Source organism: Kogia breviceps, chromosome 4 (genome assembly GCF_026419965.1).
Source record: "Kogia breviceps isolate mKogBre1 chromosome 4, mKogBre1 haplotype 1, whole genome shotgun sequence".
NCBI classification, from domain to species: domain Eukaryota; kingdom Metazoa; phylum Chordata; class Mammalia; order Artiodactyla; family Physeteridae; genus Kogia; species Kogia breviceps.
In genome coordinates this window covers 47,212,365-47,230,809 of record NC_081313.1, presented here as the reverse complement: position 1 = coordinate 47,230,809, position 18,445 = coordinate 47,212,365, and the positions used below count along the sequence as shown (strand labels likewise).

The window sequence follows — 18,445 nt, the reverse complement described above, 5'->3', positions numbered from 1 at the left end:
AGCAAGGTGAGGGTGGTCACCAGCACCAAGGCTAAGGCCAGACAACTTTGTATGTTTAGGATCTAACTTCGTCATGGAATTTCATCAGCAACCTCCCTCTTCTAGATGTCAAGATTGTCAGCTGGGCAATTAATTGTCTCTCCATTTGGCAGTTATTTCTGGCTTGCTGATCCAACTTTTAATTAGGATCTTGGGTGATTTTAGTGTGTTCTGAGACCATAGTGCTTATTAGTATCAGGTAGTGGAAACTCTATCCTTTGTTCCACATGCCATACTTCATTGGGGATTCTTTTTTTTTTTTTTTTTTTTTTAAATTGCCTATGTTTTTTTAATTGAAGTATAAGTTGATTTACAATATTATATTAGTTTCAGATGTACAGCATCTTACTAAGTTCTTACTTAGAGTTTTCTTAGACCTTAGTTGTAAGGTCTAAGAAAGGAACTGATGCCAACAACACCTGTGATGTGCCAGACTCATTGCATAGTCGTCATTGAACTCAGCACCTGTAGATAGATGTTGGCGGTATTATCTTGATCTTAAAGATTAGGAAATTAATGAGGCCAAAGTTACTGACTTGTCCAAAGTTACTCAGGTAGTAAGAGTCAGGATTTAAACTGAGGTCTCTATCTCTGAAGCCTGTGTTTTTGTGGCGTGTCAGACTGCCTCCATTGCCACGGCATGAGGTTGACTAGCTTATTAAATAAACTAATGACTGAATGAGTAAACAGAATCATAAACAAGAAATATTTAGTGTAGTCAACACACGTTCATATATTCACAGAATTCCAGTAATGTATTAAGTACTATGTAATAAATATTAAATGATCAGCTGTCTTCTCAAATAAAGGAGGTAAGGTAAACATAAGCAGCTTAAACACTTACATAAATATAGCAGGGGATAGGTGGTCTTCTGGGTCTGTGAATTACAGAAAGGCATAGTTAGAGAAAGCAACATGAAATATAAAGACTCTTAGAGTATTTTTTTTTCTTTTTCTTTTTTTTTTTTTGCGGTACGCGGGCCTCTCACTGTTGTGGCCTCTCCCGTTGTGGAGCACAGGCTCCAGACGCGCAGGCTCAGCGGTCATGGCTCATAGGCCCAGCTGCTCCGCGGCATGTGGGATCCTCCCGGACCAGGGCACGAAGCCGTGTCCTCTGCATCGGCAAGAGGACTCTCAACCACTGCGCCACCAGGGAAGCCCGAGTATTTTTTAAAGACAGAAATTACACGCACACACACACACACACACACACACACACACACACACACACAGGAGAATTTTATAACAGAAATGATGAGTGAAGCTTTTATTTTGGAATGTGTCAAATCTTATTTTTAGTTTAAAACCATGTCATATTTGCTGTGTGACTGCATTTACATTTGTTAACTATGATTTTATTTTTCAAGAATCCAAGAGTTAAGTATAGAAAGTAGGGGGAAATAGTGAATTTTTGTGTGTAAGAAAGGAAAGTAAGATCCTAATATCTGAATGTCCCTAACAGAGGAGATTTTGTAGAGAAGGTCCCAGAGCTATTTACTGAACCACTCTTTGCTGTTAGTAACATGGGTGACTAGAAAGAGAGCTGGACTGGCTGCTGGTGGAGACAATTTTAGATTTCACTAAAGGGTCCTCATAGTCGAGCCATATGCTGTCATCTGTGTCTAACAAAGCTTCGTGGCCCCAGACTTTGGATGAAGAGAACCAGTGATACTACCTTGTATTTTTATAAGAAATTTCAGTTTATGAAGCAATTCTTTATGTTCTCATTTGATCTTTGTGACAACCCCATACGGTAGACAGGGTGGATAGTTCATCCTCAGAGAACTAGACAGTTGTCTCTTTGAAACCTCTAAACAAAACATCAGTAAATTCCATGGTGATCATTGAATCAGCCCATTTATATATGGGAACAGACAGTTACATAGGATTATTTAAACCTAATGAAGTGGGTTATATAGAAATAGAAGTGTGTATTATGATCTTTGCTTGTTTTGGACTATTAAATGAGGAAAGTGTTTGGCCTATTTTAGATCTTTAGCAGGACGGGTCCTTGGTCTGGAGCCTCCACTGGGCCCTTGCCCTGTTCTTACTACTGATGCTAGCTCTGGTATGCAGTTGTAACCAAGGTGTTCATGGCTTACAGATAGAAATTCACTGGCTCAGGTGTAGTGCTTGTGATCTAATGTGCAGGGAACCATTTTCTTTTTATTTTCCTACTCCCTTCCTTTTTTTCTTTCCTTCTCTATTTCTTTCTCTGTTTATACCACTTTATGTGTATGACTGGCATGTTCCCACTTCTTTCCCCTTTTCTTTTTCTTCTACTTCATTTCTCTCTCCTTTTCTTTCTGTCTTTTCCCTCATATTTGCTTTTTTTCTGGCTTAATTCCAGAATGTTTAATTTGAACCTAAAATTTGTTATGTAGATTTTGTCAGCTTTCTTGAAAGTGACTTTCACTGTTCTTTGTTTAAAAAGCAGGAGTCATGCTACCCAGTTTTAAGACTTACTCTATAAAATCACAGTAATGAAGACGGGTGTTGGTGAAGGGCTCTATGGACGCTTGGGTCAGTGGAACAGAACAGAGTCCAGAAACACACACAAACATGGCCAGTTGGTTTTTTTTTTTTTTTTTTTTTTTTTTTTTTTCGGTACACGGGCCTCTCACTGTTGTGGCCTCTCCCGTTGTGGAGCACAGGCTCCGGGTGCACAGGCTCAGTGGCCATGGCTCACGGGCCCAGCCGCTCCGCGGCATGTGGGATCTTCCCGGACCGGGGCACGAACCCGTGTCCCCTGCATCGGCAGGCGGACTCTCAACCACTGCGCCACCAGGGAAACCCTGGCCAGTTGATTTTTGATGAAGATGTAAAGGTAACTTAAAGGAAAAAGATTAGTCTTTTTGGCAAATGATGTTGGAACAATTGGAAGGCAGCTATGCTTGCCACTATACCACCAGCGCTCACAATGTCGGTACAGTTGGACATCTATTTATCTACATACCAAAAAATGAACCTCAACCTCAACCTAATTTTTTTAATACAGAAATTCATTCATTCATTCAATTCAATATAAATTGAATTCAATATAAAACTAAAATTTTTAGAAAAACAGGAGAAAATATGCCCTGGGGTTAGGCAAGGAGATTTTAGACATGACACCAAAAGCATGATTAATAAAAGAAAAACATTATAAATTGGACTTCATCAAAATTAAAAACTTTTTGCTGTGTGAAAGGCACTGTTAAGAGGATGAGAGGACAAGCGAATGTTGGGGAGAAAATATTTGTAAATCACATATATGACAGTGAACTGGTATCAAGAATATATCAAGAATTCACAAAACTCAACTGTAAGAAAACAAACTCAACAAATAATAGATTTGAAAAGACACTTCGTCAAAGATATAAAGATGCTTCATCAAAGATATACAGACAGCAGATAAGCACTTGAAAAGATGTTTAACATCATTAGCAGTAGGGAAATGCAAATTAAAACCATGGTGAGATACCACTACATATCTAGTAGAATGGCTAAAATAAGAATACTAATGATGCCAAAATCAAGAGAGGATGCAGAGCAATTGGAAATCTCCTCTATTGATGGTGGGAAGCCTAGATTGGTAGTCATTTTGGAAAACAGTTTGGCAGTCTCTTTTAAAATTAAACATGTACTTACATATGACTTCGTATTCCTGCTCCTGGGCTTTTACCCTGGAGAAATGAAAACTTATGTTCACACAAAAACTTGTATGTGAATATATATTTTTTAACATCTTTATTGGAGTATAATTGCTTTACACTGTTGTGTTAGTTTCTGCTGTATAACAAAGTGAATCAGCCATATGTATACATATATCACCATATCCCCTCCCTCTTGCATCTCCCTCCCACTCTCCCTATCCCACCCCTCTAGGTGGTCACAAAGCACCGAGCTGATCTCCCTGTGCTATGTGGCTGCTTCCCACTAGCTAGCTATTTTACATTTGGTAGTGTATATATATGTAAATGCTATCATCTCACTTCGTCCCAGCTTACCCTTCCGTACCTGAATATTTATAGCAGCTCTGTTAATTCAAATGTTCCTATGGGTGAATGGATAAACACTGAACGTGTATATGGAACGCTTCTGTGCGTATCCAGTGCAGTGGGAGGTGTGACTAAGAGCAGGAGGGAGGTTTTTTGTGAATAATTGAACTGTTCTGTTTGCTGATTGTGATGGTGGTTTTAAAAAGTGTATATGTGTGTAAAAATTGATAGAGCAGTACACACACACACACACACACACTCACACACAAAAGAAATAAAGAATCAATTTTACTATATGCTAATAACATTTTTTTAATGCTGGAGATTTGAAAAGTCTCTATTTGTACCTCTAGTGAAAGAAATCCAAATTTACATTGATTGAGGTATATGGCCCTTTAGTCATTTTTTGTGGCTCTGGGAAAAAGTCTTTATTATTAATTACCCTATAGGTCTTTTGAAGGGGCCAATAGGAACTTCTTCAAGTTAATGGACTATTGGCTCCCTCTAGTGGACACCTTTTGTTTTTATAGTAAAGCTTAAAATTGTGATTGTGAGTTTTGTTTTTCTTTTCTGTACATATAGTTATGCATTCAGGACATACCTAACTTTTTCTTAATTTTTTTGATAGTTCTAGTGTACATCATTTGTCTGCTAGTTTTTTTCAAATTGTTGCAGATCTCCAAAAAAATTTCCAATGTGTTTATTGAAAAAAATCCGTGTGTAAGTGGACCCACGCAGTTCAAACCCATGTTGTTCAAGGGTCAACTGTGATATAGATCATGTGGGCATCAATCAGTTCTTCTCAGTTAATCCTAAAACTGTAACTTTCTGAGAAGAGTGGGAACTTGCCTTGAGTTGCAGTTTATAAGACTAGACTTATAAAAGTCGTTGAAAGATGCCTGATACATAGCATGCACTTACATTGTTTGAATTGATTTGAAGTCATCACACAGAAAGGAGTACAAATTAATAGAAGATTCTGTTAGTTCCGGTCCTCTGAGAAGAGAAGGAGATGCCAGGAAGGGACTAGATGTGCAGGCATTATAATGCCAGGGTTGGTCAGGGGAGTGGGGCACCTGGAAAGGATAACGGAAGGCAAGAGGAGTTGAGGTGAGCCTTCAGACTGTGATGCAGATCTGACCTCTGTGGAAAGCAGAGAAGGAAAGAGGAATCGGGAAGGAAGAGCCTAAGCCCACAGGGTGCAATTCTGAGAAGGTCTTGGCCGGGCCGATGTGATGGGGAAGCCTTGGGCAAAGGTTGCCAGCTGGAGGAGTCCTGTGTCTTCTGGTGAGATTGGCCTGGCTCCATACCCGCACTGTGCTCACTGATGTGCTGGAAGCATCCTGGGAGAAGCGTGAAATGTGCGGCAGCTAGAGGCTGGAGGCTGTCCTGGAGGCTGCTGCTCTTGAAGGGAGATATGAGCCGTGCACCTCCATGGCTGGCACTGTCCATTTCTGGTGCTGCACAGATCTGCCTCTCCACATGTGTTTATAGGCCTTTCTTCCTGGGGCAAAATCTAGGAGATGGAAATTACTAGGAAGAATACGTTCTCTGCTGCTATAGCTGATCTCATGGATGCAACTGGTGCTGATTCTTTCCCTTCTCCACTCTCCATTGTAGATTCTCCCACCATCAGCTGTCATGTTGGCAGACTTTGGGTGTATTACCTAGCAGTGTGACCCAGAAGTTCATTCTGAGAATCTGGACCCTTGATAAACGTGCACTTCTCAGGTGTGATGTTTGTGCACATGCCCATTCACGGTACAGTAGGGCAAGGGAGTACAAGAGGTGTGTGGGTATTCATTCCTTCCTGCCCCCGGGGGCTGAGAGCAGCCCTGCCTTGTCCTGCTGGTCAGGATCAGTTACCCCTGCTATGACAGGGGTTCCTATTCTTGCCTGTTGCTCCCTGCTATGACTCCTGGCAAGAGTACTTACTTCTCTTTGGGGGACAGAACTTCTAACTGCAGAGCTCAGGGTTGTAGGGATGGGAAGCACAAAGTCCCCCAGTGGGTCACTGGGAGGGATGGTAAGAAGGGCTACTCCTACTTCCACCCCTTGGTCCCAGGATGTGTATTCATGTGTATATTGGACCCAGCACTGCATAAAGCCCTCTGACTTAATTCATACAGTATTCCATTGTCCTCTATGTCCACCTTGTCTCCAGTACCGTCTCAATTATAGTAGGTTTATAATAAATCTTGAATTCAGATAATGACCCCTAACTTCTTTTTTTTTTTCCAAAATTGTTTTGGCTATTCTAGTTCTTTGGCCTTTTCATATAAATTTTAGAATCAACTTGTTTATTTCTATAAAAATTTCTTTTGAGATTTGGAATGAAATTGTGTGGAATCCATAGATCAGCTTGGGAATATTTGAAAACAAAATTGAACCTTCCAAATCATCATGGTGTATCTCTCAGTTAATTTAGGTTTTAAATCTCTCAGCAGTGTTTGTAGCTTTAAGTATAAAGATTCTGCACAAGTTTTGGAGATTTAGGTCTAAGTAGTTCATGTTTTTGGCGCTATTGTAAATGGTGGTAGTTTTCCCTATAGATCTTGTGCATTTCTTTTATTTTTTTGTCATAGGTATTTAATATATTTTATTTTGTTGTAAATGGAATTTATTTTCTAAGTAGTTATTCCTGATCTAAAGTAGGAAGTCTTTCAGATCAGATCATACATATCTCTCCCCTTCTTGAAAATACTCATTTGATTCTTTACTCATAGAGGAATCTTTATTCATACAGAATACAGAATGATTCTGAGCTTGTAGTTCAAAGAGTTCCTTAGTTTATCAAGTAACTTTTTCCAGTTTCATCTATCATTGTCCTTCCCTCAAATACTTTTAGTTCCTGATACACCCTTAAGCAGTATTGTGAGATGTAATCATTGGCAGTTTTTCAGCACTTAAGTGACACAGTACTATATACCACTATTGGGCTCGAAAAATATGTTGAATGGGTTTACAGAGCATACTGAAACCCAGAAAAATACTATAAATTTGCCTAACCCATGGGTTTCTGGGAAACAGTGGTCTCAGAGAGATCAGCTCCTATAATAATCACTACTGGATTGCTTTTTTTAATACAAAGGCTTTAGGCTACTAAGGCAAAGAGGCAGGGTGGTAAAAGCTGTAGATGCTGCAAATTTCTACAGATGCTAAAGGAAAAATTTAAGTATATATTGTGGAAAGGACTTTAAGTCATTCCGTCCTCTGTCATTTATGAGTGAAATTTATTAAGATTTATAAACTTTGTTTTCCTAGGGATTTAGATGCCCTAGAATATTTTTATTGATTGATTAGGTAATGAATTCTGGTTTGTTTCAAGTATATTCATCAAAGGATAGTAGCTTCGGTATGGATTATTATTTTTTTTTATTTTTTTAAATATTTTTGCGGTACGCGGGCCTCTCACTGTTGTGGCCTCTCCCGTTGCGGAGCACAGGCTCCGGACGCGCAGGCTCAGCGGCCATGGCTCACGGGCCCAGCCGCTCCACGGCATGTGGGATCCTCCCAGACCGGGGCACAAACCCGCGTCCCCTGCATCGGCAGGCGGACTCTCAACCACTGCGCCACCAGGGAAGCCCTGGATTATTTTTTAATTGCTTTTTTCCAACCAGTATTTTGCAACAGAGGTGGCAGTAGGAGACCTGGGTTGTTTTGTTGAATGATTAGCTGTGGCCAATTCCTTTACTGGCCTCAGATTTTTCAGTGTGCAAATGTGGAGTTTGTGCTAGATCATTCAAAGGGGACTTTATAATTTTGGAATTCATGATCATGTTGGGATTAAATGTATAGTTGGTGTTTATTTATTTATTTTTTGGCCATGCCTTGCATCCTGAAGGATCCCAGCTCCCCAATTAGGGCAGCGAACCCGGGCCCTTGGCAATGAAAGCAAGGAGTCCCAACCACTGGGCCGCCGGGGAATTCCCTATAGTTTTTAAAGACAAATGTTGCCCACTAGAGAGAGCTCTGCTCTATTTGAATGTCCTCAATCTTGAGAAATACATTTTTCATGCAAGAGTGTATAAACTATATTTGAACAATTTATATAGGAATAATAAAGCAAACACTTTACCCACAATTTATTTCTTCTCTGGAGAGGTCATCAATATCCTGACCTCATTTGTTAATGTGTTAATTATTTCCTTGCTTTTCTTTATTGTTTTAACACTTAGATTTGTATCCTTAAACAATATACTAGGGCTTCCCTGGTGGCGTGGTGGTTGAGAGTCCGCCTGCCGATGCAGGGGACACGGGTTTGTGCCCCGGTCCGGGAGGATCCCACGTGCTGCGGAGCGGCTGGGCCCGTGCATTCGGAGCCTGTGCTCCGCAATGGAAGAGGCCACAGCAGTGAGAGGCCCGCGTACCACAAACAAAAAAAAAACCACAATATGCTATTTTTGTTTGAAATATTTTTCTTTGTTTTGAACTTTATATTAAAGATATCAGGGCTTCCCTGGTGGCGCAGTGGTTGGGAATCTGCCTGCCGATGCAGGGGACACCGGTTCGTGACCCGGTCCGGGAAGATCCCACATGCTGCGGAGCGGCTGGGCCCGTGAGCCATGGCCGCTGAGCCTGCGCGTCCGGAGCCTGTGCTCTGCAACGGGAGGGGCCACAAAAGTGAGAGGCCCACGTACCATTAAAAAAAATTAAAAAAAAAAAAAAAAAGATATCAAAGAGTGTATGTTCTCTGACTTATTCTTTTGTTGCTCGTGATTTTTGAGATTTCATCCGTGTTGGTGTGTTTAATTATAGTCGTGGAATTTCCTCAGCTATATTATGTTCTATTATATTGATATAATCTCTGTAATCTGTCTCTTCTCCTGTCAGTAGAGATTTGGGTTGCTTTCAGTTTTTTGCTATTATAAACAATGCTGCCATCCATTTATGAACATGAATCCTTTGCACATGTGTGTTTCTTTAGGTTACCCAAAGTTAACCGAGGAATGGAATTAGTATACAGGATATGCGTATGTTCATACGTGCATGTTCAACTTTACTAGGTCATGCCAGCTGTTTTCCGTAGTGAATATGCAAATTTTTATTTCAGTAATAGAAAATATTTGATATTGACTGACTATACCTTTTGCCGATCTGTGAAATGATCTTTTATTGTGATGTTATTTTGAATTTCTTTGATTGCTAATGAGATTAAGTATCTTTTTTTTTAAATTGAAGTATAGTTGATTTACAATATTGTGTTAGTATCAGGTGTACAACAAAATGACTTGGTTTCATATATTCTTTATTTTTTGATTCTTTTCCATTATAGGTTATTTCAAGATATTGAATGTAGTTCCCTGTCCTATACAGTAAATTCCTGTTGTTTATTTTGTACGTGGTCATGTGTATCTGTTAATCCCACACTCCTAATTTATCCTCCCCCACTCCGAGATTAAGTATCTTTTTATATGTTTATTTATCATTCCTGATTCCACACCTGGAAGTGCCTGCTTCATGTCTTTGTCTTCTCTATAGGATTTTTTTTCTTATAAATCCTTAGCAGTTTTAAAAAATATTCTGGATATTAATTCTTTGTCAATTATATAGATTACAAAATCTCACTTTTTTTTCCACCTTATGGTGTCTTGATGAACAGAAAAGTTTTTAATTGTGATGTAAGTGAATGTATCAGGCTTTCTTTTTATACCATGTGGTTTTTATGTCTTGCTTAAAAAAATTCCTTTATTGCCCAAGGTCAGAGAGATATTTTCTTATATTGTGCCCTGAGTTTTATGGTTTTCCCATGATTCTTATTCATAGTGTGATTTTGGGATTGTTCTGGTTTTCTACTGCTGAAAAACAATTTACCCCAAACTTTAGTGGCTGAAAGCAACCATTTTATTTAGCTCATGGTTTTTGTGTCAAGAATTTAGAAAAAGCTCAGCTGGCAGTTTGCCCCTTACCCACAAGGCATTAGTTGGGCTAGAAAATTCACTTCCAAGACGGCTTCTTTCTCTGCTCACAATAGTGGTGTCTTTGTGCTTCCTGGCTCCTTTCTCTTTCTACCTGAGCTTTTATCCTCTAGGGCATCTCCCATGGCTTGTGCTTCTTGCAGCATGATGGGCTTAGGGTAGTTGCTATTCTTATGGGGTTGTTGGCTTCTAAGAGATATGTTCCAAGAATGAACATCCCAAGAGCAAGTATTTACAATAGGCAAGAAGAGGAAACTGCCAGGCAGCTAAGATCTATGCCTGGAGTTGGCAAAGTGTCCCTTCCGCTTATTCTATTTATTCAAAAGAATCACGGAGCTCACTCACGTTCAAAGGAGTAGAGATATAATCTCGTCCTGTTGATGGGGAGTGTTAAAGTCACATTGTGGAAGAGGCATAAAGAATGGGAGATACTGTTGTGGCCATCCTTGAAAAATACAATCTGACCACAATAACATTCGTTTGCAAACTATATTCACCCCCTTCCTCAAGACTCCCAAAATTCATCCTGTTATGGCATCACATACAGGAATCAGTAGCCCATACATTTCACTTCTGAAATGCAGTTGTGGGACTTCCCTGGTGGCGCAGTGGTTAAGAATCCTCCTGCCAATGCAGGGGACACAGGTTCAAGCCCTGGTCTGGGAAGATCCCACATGTTGTGGAGCAGCTAAGCCCATGCGCCACAACTACTGAGCCTGCGCTCTAGAGCCCGCGAGCCATCGCTAGTGAGCCCACGCCCCACAACTACTGAAGCCCGTGCACCTAGAGCCCGTGCTCCGCAACAAAGAGAAGCCACTGCAATGAGAAGCCTGCACACTGCAACGAAGAGTAGCCTCCACGCAGCAACGAAGACCCAACGCAGCCAAAAAGGAATAAATAAATAAATTTAATAAATTAGGCGGAAGCCATTTGATGCCTAAAAAAAAAAAAAGTAAATTAAAAAAAATGCAGTTGAACATACGTCTGCCATTCCTTGATTAGGTCACAGTTCTGCTTCCTGGGAGTGATTCTATGTGTTTCCTGCCTACACCCTCGTACTCTTAGCTCTAATTTCTGAGTCATTCTGGCCCATGACTGCAGTGGAAAGCTTTTTCAGATGCTTCCTGATTATAGAAGCTTGAGATTCTTGACTGTTCTTTTAATTTTGAATTGTTTCTTTTTTAGTCCAAGTGGCTGGTGATTCTGTTAGTACTATTATCTTTTAAATGCTGTAGCTTTTCTATGAATTTCATTCTGCTTTAATCCATTAGATAAAAGTCACACTCATAAATCTCTTTGAGATAGACTCTCCCCTGCCTTGGGCTGTTGTAAATATGCTGTGGTAAAACACTCTTAAGATTCTTAAAGTACTGCTCTATAAGGTACTACCTTAAATCTTCCTGAAGTTATAGCAAAAGTTTTATAGCCACACACTTGTGACTACTCTGAGACAGTAGTTTACTAGAAACATCTTGAATTTGATATTTGTTATAAGACCATTTTTACTTTGAGAACCTTTTGCTGGGAGAGATCAAGGATGAGAAATAGCTTTGTTTTCGAATCATTCAAGTCACGACTCCTTTATATTGCCTCTAAATTCTGCTTAAAAACTAAAATGTTCCTTCTTCAGTTTCTCTCTCTCTGTCTGTATCTTGTTATCAAGGCTAAAATAAACAAGTCAGCACTTTGAACATTCATCCTGGAAAACTCCTTAGATCCACCTTTTGTATTTTCCTTGTTACTGAAGGTGCCAGTTTTAACTGAACTTTATGCCACTATGTAACATGGGTCTTTCTCCGTCTTTCCGTAACAACTTCCTCTCTGTTCTTCCAGCCTCCACTAACAGGTCTCTCTGAGCTCCTTCAGACCTCCACTCACTGCCTGGCCCTGATGCCACACACTTCTGTTCCGGTTATCTACTGTTGTGTAACAAAGCTATGCCCAAACCTAGTAGCCTAAAACAATCATTGTAATTGTTACATAATTTTTTGGGTTGGGAATTTGGAAGGACTTAGCTGGGCATCAGCTGAGGCTGCTGAGGCTGAGGAATTCACCTCCATGATAACTTCTTCATCCACAAGTCTGGAACTTTGGTGCTCCTTGACCTCAATTTCTTTCCACACACTAGGGCCTCTTCCTGTTGCTTAGGCATCTCACAGCATGCTGGGCTCTGGGTAGTCGCACTTCTTACATGATGACTGGTTTCCAAGAGGGAGCTTTGCAAGAATGAATGACACAAGAGCAAGAGTTCCAAGAGGCAGGAAGAAAGTTTCAGGCTAGTTAAAGGCTAGTGCCCAGAGCTGCCACACTGTCACTTCTGCCATCTTCTGTTTATCAAATCAGTTAGAGAGGGCTCACCCTAACTCAGCACGTGTAGGTGGGAGGTAATGTTGCAAAACATCTTTGGAAGTGCAGTCTGCCACAGGGATGCAATATCACCATTCCCAAATGGATAACCAATTGGATCAGAATTCTTCAATGAACAGTCTGTACTTTTTCATTGATCTGTAATGTCTGTTCTGTCATAAATCAGGTTTCTAAACGTGTGTATTTGTTTTAGATTGCCTGTTTTTTACTCATGGTTTACAACTGGGGGCCATTCTGCAGGGGACAATATTTGGAGACATTTTTGGTTGTCACGCTTGGGAGAACATGCTGCTAGCATCTAGTGGATCTGCAGAATGTGCAGAACTGCCTCCCATGACAAAGAATTATACAGCCCAAATGTCAATAATTCTGAGTTGAGAAATCATGGTCCATGCCACCAGTATCATCCTACCGTATTATCTTAGCTTAATATCTGGTACAGTAAGTCACCTCACTTTGCTTTTCTTCTTTAAGAATATCTTGATTATATTTGGTCCCTTGCATTTCCGTATAAATTTTAGAAACAGTTTATCATGTGTCATGGAAAACCTTACATTTTGACTGGAATTTCGTTGTAACTGTATATCTTCATGATGAAAATTGACATTTTATGATATTGAATCTTCTTATTCACTAACATGATATCTCTATCAATTTAGTTCTTTGATGCCTTTTAATAAAACTTTATAATTTTCTTTTTAAAGGGCTTGCAAATCTTTTGTGCAAGATTTGCTCCCTTGGCCAGGTAGCTGCTGGGCTTTTAATAAGATGTGTTCCTCTTTTGGGCCTTAATTCCCCTAAGTGAAAAATATGATATTTGGAATAGAGATGACATGATTAAAATGTTAGAAATTGAAAACTGTCAATGCACAAAAATACAGGTAGTCCTCTAGAGGGCGCTCTTCTGCATTTCATCGCAGGTCAGGTTGCCAGTAGGCTGTGAAGATACCGCATCAGTACTGACAGCTGCAGGTGTTATAGCACAGACCTCATCTTATCAGGGCAGAGGAAAAAAGTGACTCCCTAGTATCTCATTAATCACAGTTCTCTACATAAGAAATTCTGCTTTGGTCTTTGGAAGATATTACTTGTTTCTGGGTATGGGAATACAAGAAACATATTTTGAAGCTAGGAGGAAATTTATGGATCATCCAATTTAGTCCCTTCATTTAACAAGTAAAAAAGCTATGATTTAGAGACGCTTTCAATTTCCAAAGGACAAACAGTTTGTGAGAGAGCCAAGGCTGGAACTCAGGTCCATACTTTTCACACTATAGTTGAAGGAATAGGGAAAAGAAGTAAGCAGTGGGTATTAGTGATGGGGTGGGGGTAGGGATTATGTTTAATTTTTAAAGGATTGAGAGATGGGTGGTCTATGAATTCATGAAATTATATGCAATATTGTATATGTGAATGTGAGAGTGCATGTGTGTATGCGAGTGAGTGTGTATGTGTGTGCATACACTTGCTATACTTTGGCTGGAAATAGGACTTTTGCTGTGATTGTTGGCTTCTAAGAAATAGGATTGGATTTTGGTAAGCCAGCCTTTACTTACAAAATAGAATAACTTTCACTGACTTCAGAGATGCATTTAATTTATAGTTTGGAATCATTTGGAAATACCTGCATTGGTAACTTGAGTACCAGAAATTTAAGCTGTCTTTCAGTTTATTTATCCTTAATTTGATTTAATGATTTCAAGACCTCTTTTTTTTCTTACTGACTCAAAACTGACTTTTCAAGTAGAGTGCAGTTATTGAGTGTTCTTTTCAGAGAAGATGAAACTGAACTTCTCTGTTAGTCATCCTTTTTGAAGTGTATTGTGACTGTTTTTGCAATGTTTCTCCATAGTTCTCTTATTATTTATGATTCTTCTGATTCACCTCAATACAAACTTTCCTTGTAAACAGTAGACATTTTAAAATTCTTTATTTCTGCAGTTGCCTTATGAATAAGATCTTTATAGTTTATTTGGATTATTTTTTTATGGATATCATGGACAAGATTTTAAGCCTTTATTTCGGCTTAAATAAATAAAAAATGAAGATAAAAAGTCATTACCTACTAACTTCTATGTCTACTTTTTAATTTATTTTATTTTATTTTTGGCTGCATTGGGTCTTAGTTGCAGCACTCAGGATCTTTGTTGTGACATGTGGGATCTTTCATTGCGATGCCTGGGCTCTCAGTTGTGGTGTACGGGCATCTCTCTAGTTGTGGTGCGCGGGCTCAGTAGTTGCAGTGCACGGGCACTCTAGTTGTGGCGTGAGGGTTCTGTAGTTGCAGAATGCAGGCTTTCTAGTTGTGGCTTGTATGCCTCAGTAGTTGTGGTGTGTGGGCTTAGTTGCCCCACAGCATGTGGGATCTTAGTTCCCTGACCGGGGATCGAACTTGCATCCCCTGTATTGGAAGGCGGATTCTTAACCACTGGACCACCAGGGAAGTCCCTATGTCAACCTTAAGAACTAGAGTTCTTGCATTACTTTTTCAGTGCAATGCAATATATGCTTCTCTAGCAAGCTAACAGAAAAAGATGCTCTGAGAAAAATATGTATTTAATTGCCTCTATTGTTCTTTAGACTTCTATGTATTCATCCAAGGAATGATGATGTTGATTCCCAGGGGGAATAAAAACAGAAAGGAGTAAAAGGGCAGAATAAGGATATTGGGAAGCTTTATATCTCCTCCAAGAAGGATTTTTAGACCGAAGCTTCAGTCTCATTGTGAGGTGTTGGATATTCAAGGAAAGGAGGATTAATCTTTATTAGAAATAGTTATGAAAATGAATTTTAGGCCAAATGATTTTTGTGCTAATGTTAGTTTCCACAACAAGTATTAGTGAAGATTCATCTGTCAGTAATTTCCATTTGCATACTTACCACCTAAAAATTTCAGCAGGAGTTATGAGGCAGTAAGGATTTTGAGCTGGGTGAAAGAAATGGCTTACCCTAGCATCCCATTAAGAGCATGTTTAATCATGAAAATCAAGTGACAGACCAAGGTTTATTTATTTATTTATTTAAAAATGCATCACATGCTTGATTCCTGTTTTTCTTCATAAGTATTATTTAATGGGCATAATGAATGCATGTTTTTATTAAAAAATTTTTTTGAAGTTTTTTACTTCTTTAACATCTTTATTGCAGTATAATTGCTTTAAAATGGTGTGTTAGTTTCTGCTGTATAAAAAAGTGAATCAGCTACACATATACATATATCCCCATATCTCTTCCCTCTTGTGTCTCCCTCCCACCCTCCCTATCCCACCCCTCTAGGTGGACACAAAGCACTGAGCTGATCTCCCTGTGCTATGCAGCTGCTTCCCACTAGCTATCTATTTTACATTTGGTAGTGTATATATGTCATGTCACTCTCTCACTTCGTCCTAGCTTACCCTCCCCCCCACTGTGTCCTCAAGTCCATTCTCTATATCTGCATCTTTATTCCTGTCCTGCCCTTAGATTCTTCAGAACCCTTTTTTTTTTTTTTTTTTTAGATTCCATATATATGTGTTAGAATATGGTATTTGTTTTTCTCTTTCTGATTTACTTCACTCTGCATGACAGTCTCATGGTCCATCCACCTCACTACAAATAACTCAATTTCGTTTCTTTTTATGGCTGAGTAACATTCCATTGTATATATGTGCCACATCTTTATCCATTCATCTGTTGATGGACACTTAGGTTGCTTCCATGTCATGGCTATTGTAAATAGAGCTGCAGTGAACATTGTGGTACATGACTCTTTTTGAATTATGGTTTTCTCAGGATATATGCCCAGTAGTGGGATTGCTGGGTCATATGGTAGTTCTATTTTTAGTTTTTTGAGAAACCTCCATACTCTTCTCCATAGTGGCTGCATCAATTTACATTCCCACCAACAGTGCAAGAGGGTTCCCCTTTCTCCACACCGTCTCCAGCATTTCTTGTTTATAGACTTTTTCATGATGGCCGTTTTGACCAGTGTGAGGTGATCCTCACTGTAGTTTTGATTTGCATTTGTCTAATGATTAGTGATGTTGAGCATCCTTTCATGTGTTTGTTGGCCATCTGTATATCTTCTTTGGAGAAATTGCTATTTAGGTCTTCTGCCCATTTTTGGATTGGGTTGTTTGTTTTTCTGATATTGAGCTGCACGAGCTGCTTGTATATTTTGGAGATTAATCCTTTGTCAGTTGCTTCGTTTGCAAATATTTTCTCTCATTCTGAGGGTTATCTTTTCGTCTCGTTTATGGTTTCCTTTGCTGTGCAAAAGCTTTTAAGTTTCATTAGGTCCCATTTTTTAATTTTTGTTTTTATTTCCATTTCTCTAGGAGGTGGGTCAAAAAGGATCTTGCTGTGATTTATGTCACAGAGTGTTCTGCCTATGTTTTCCTCTAAGACTTTTATAGTATCTGGCTTTACATTTAGGTCTTTAATCCATTTTGAGTTTATTTTCATGTATGGTGTTAGGGAGTGCTCTAATTTCATTCTTTTGCATGTAGCTGCCCAGTTTTCCCAGCACCACTTATAGAAGAGGCTGTCTTCTCCATTGTATATTCTTGCCTCCTTTATCAAAGATAAGGTGACCATATGTGTGTGGGCTTATCGCTGGGCTTTCTATTCTGTTCCATTGGTCTATATTTCTGTTTTTCTGCCAATACCCTACTGTCTTGATTACTGTGGCTTTGTAGTATAGCCTGAAGTCCGGGAGCCTAATTCCTCCATCTCTGTTTTTCTTTCTCAAGATTGCTTTGGCTCTTCAGGGTCTTTAGTATTTCCATACAAATTGTGAATTTTTTTTGTTCTAGTTGTGTGAAAAATGCCATTGGTAATTTGATAGGGATTGCATTGAATCTGTAGATTGCTTTGGATAGTATAGTCATTTTCACAATGTTGATTCTTCCAATCCAAGAACATGGTACATCTCTCCATCTGTTTGTATCATCTTTAATTTCTTTCATCAGTGTCTCATAGTTTTTTGCAGACAGATCTTTTGTCTCCTTAGGTAGGTTTATTCATAGGTATTTTATTCTTTTTGTTGTAATGGTAAATGAGAGTGTTTCCTAAATTTCTCTTTCAAAAATTTTATCATTAGTGTATAGGAATGCAAGAGGTTTCGGTGCATTAATTTTGTATCCTGCTACTTTACCAAATTCATTGATTAACTCTAATAGTTTTCTGGTAGCATCTTTAGGATTCTCTATGTATAATATCATGTCATCTGCAAAGAGTGACAGTTTTAATTCTTCTTTTCCAATTTGGATTCCTTTTATTTCTTTTTCTTCTCGGATTGCTGTGGCTAAAACTTCCAAAACTATGTTGAATAAGAGTGGTGAGAGTGGGCAACCTTGTCTTGTTCCTGATCTTAGTGGAAATGGTTTCAGTTTTTCACCATTGAGAATGGTGTTGGCTGTGGGTTTGTCATATATGGCCTTTATTATATTGAAGTAACTTCCCTCTATGCCTACTTTCTGGAGGGTTTTTATCATAACTGGGTGTTGGCTTTGTCGAACGCTTTTTCTACATCTATTGAGATGATCATATGGTTTTTCTCCTTCAATTTGTTAGTATGGTTTAAAACATTGATTGATTTGCGTATGTTGAGAATGCTTGCATTCCTGGGATAAACCCCACTTGATCATGGTGTATGATCCTTTTAATATGCTGTTTGATTCTGTTGTATAGTATTGTTTTGAGGATTTTTGCATCTATGTTCATCAGTGATATTGGCCTGTAGTTTTCTTTTTTTTGTGACATATTTGTCTGGTTCTGGTATCAGGGTGATGGTGGCCTCGCAGGTTGAGTTTGGGAGTGTTTCTCCCTCTGCTATATTTTGGAAGACTTTGGGAAGGATAGGTGTTAGCTCTTCTCTAAATGTTTGATATTATTCTCCAGTGAAGCCATCTGGTCCTGGGCTTTTGTTTGTTGGAAGATTTTTTTTTTTTTTTTTTTTTGTGGTACGTGGGCCTCTCACTGTTGTGGCCTCTCCCGTTGCGGGGCACAGGCTCCGGACGCGCAGGCTCAGCGGCCATGGCTCATGGGCCCAGCCGCTCCGCGGCATGTGGGATCTTCCCGGACCGGGGCACGAACCCGTATCCCCTGCATCGGCAGGCGGATTCTCAACCACTGCGCCACCAGGGAAGCCCTGTTGGAAGA

The 18,445-nt window shown here is 39.4% G+C and overlaps 1 protein-coding gene across 1 annotated transcript in view; it reads left to right on the top strand.

Moving 5' to 3' along the window:
* DEPDC1B (DEP domain containing 1B) overlaps positions 1–18,445 on the top strand; it is an 80,735-nt gene that overhangs the window by 11,290 nt on the left and 51,000 nt on the right. The window lies entirely within an intron of this gene.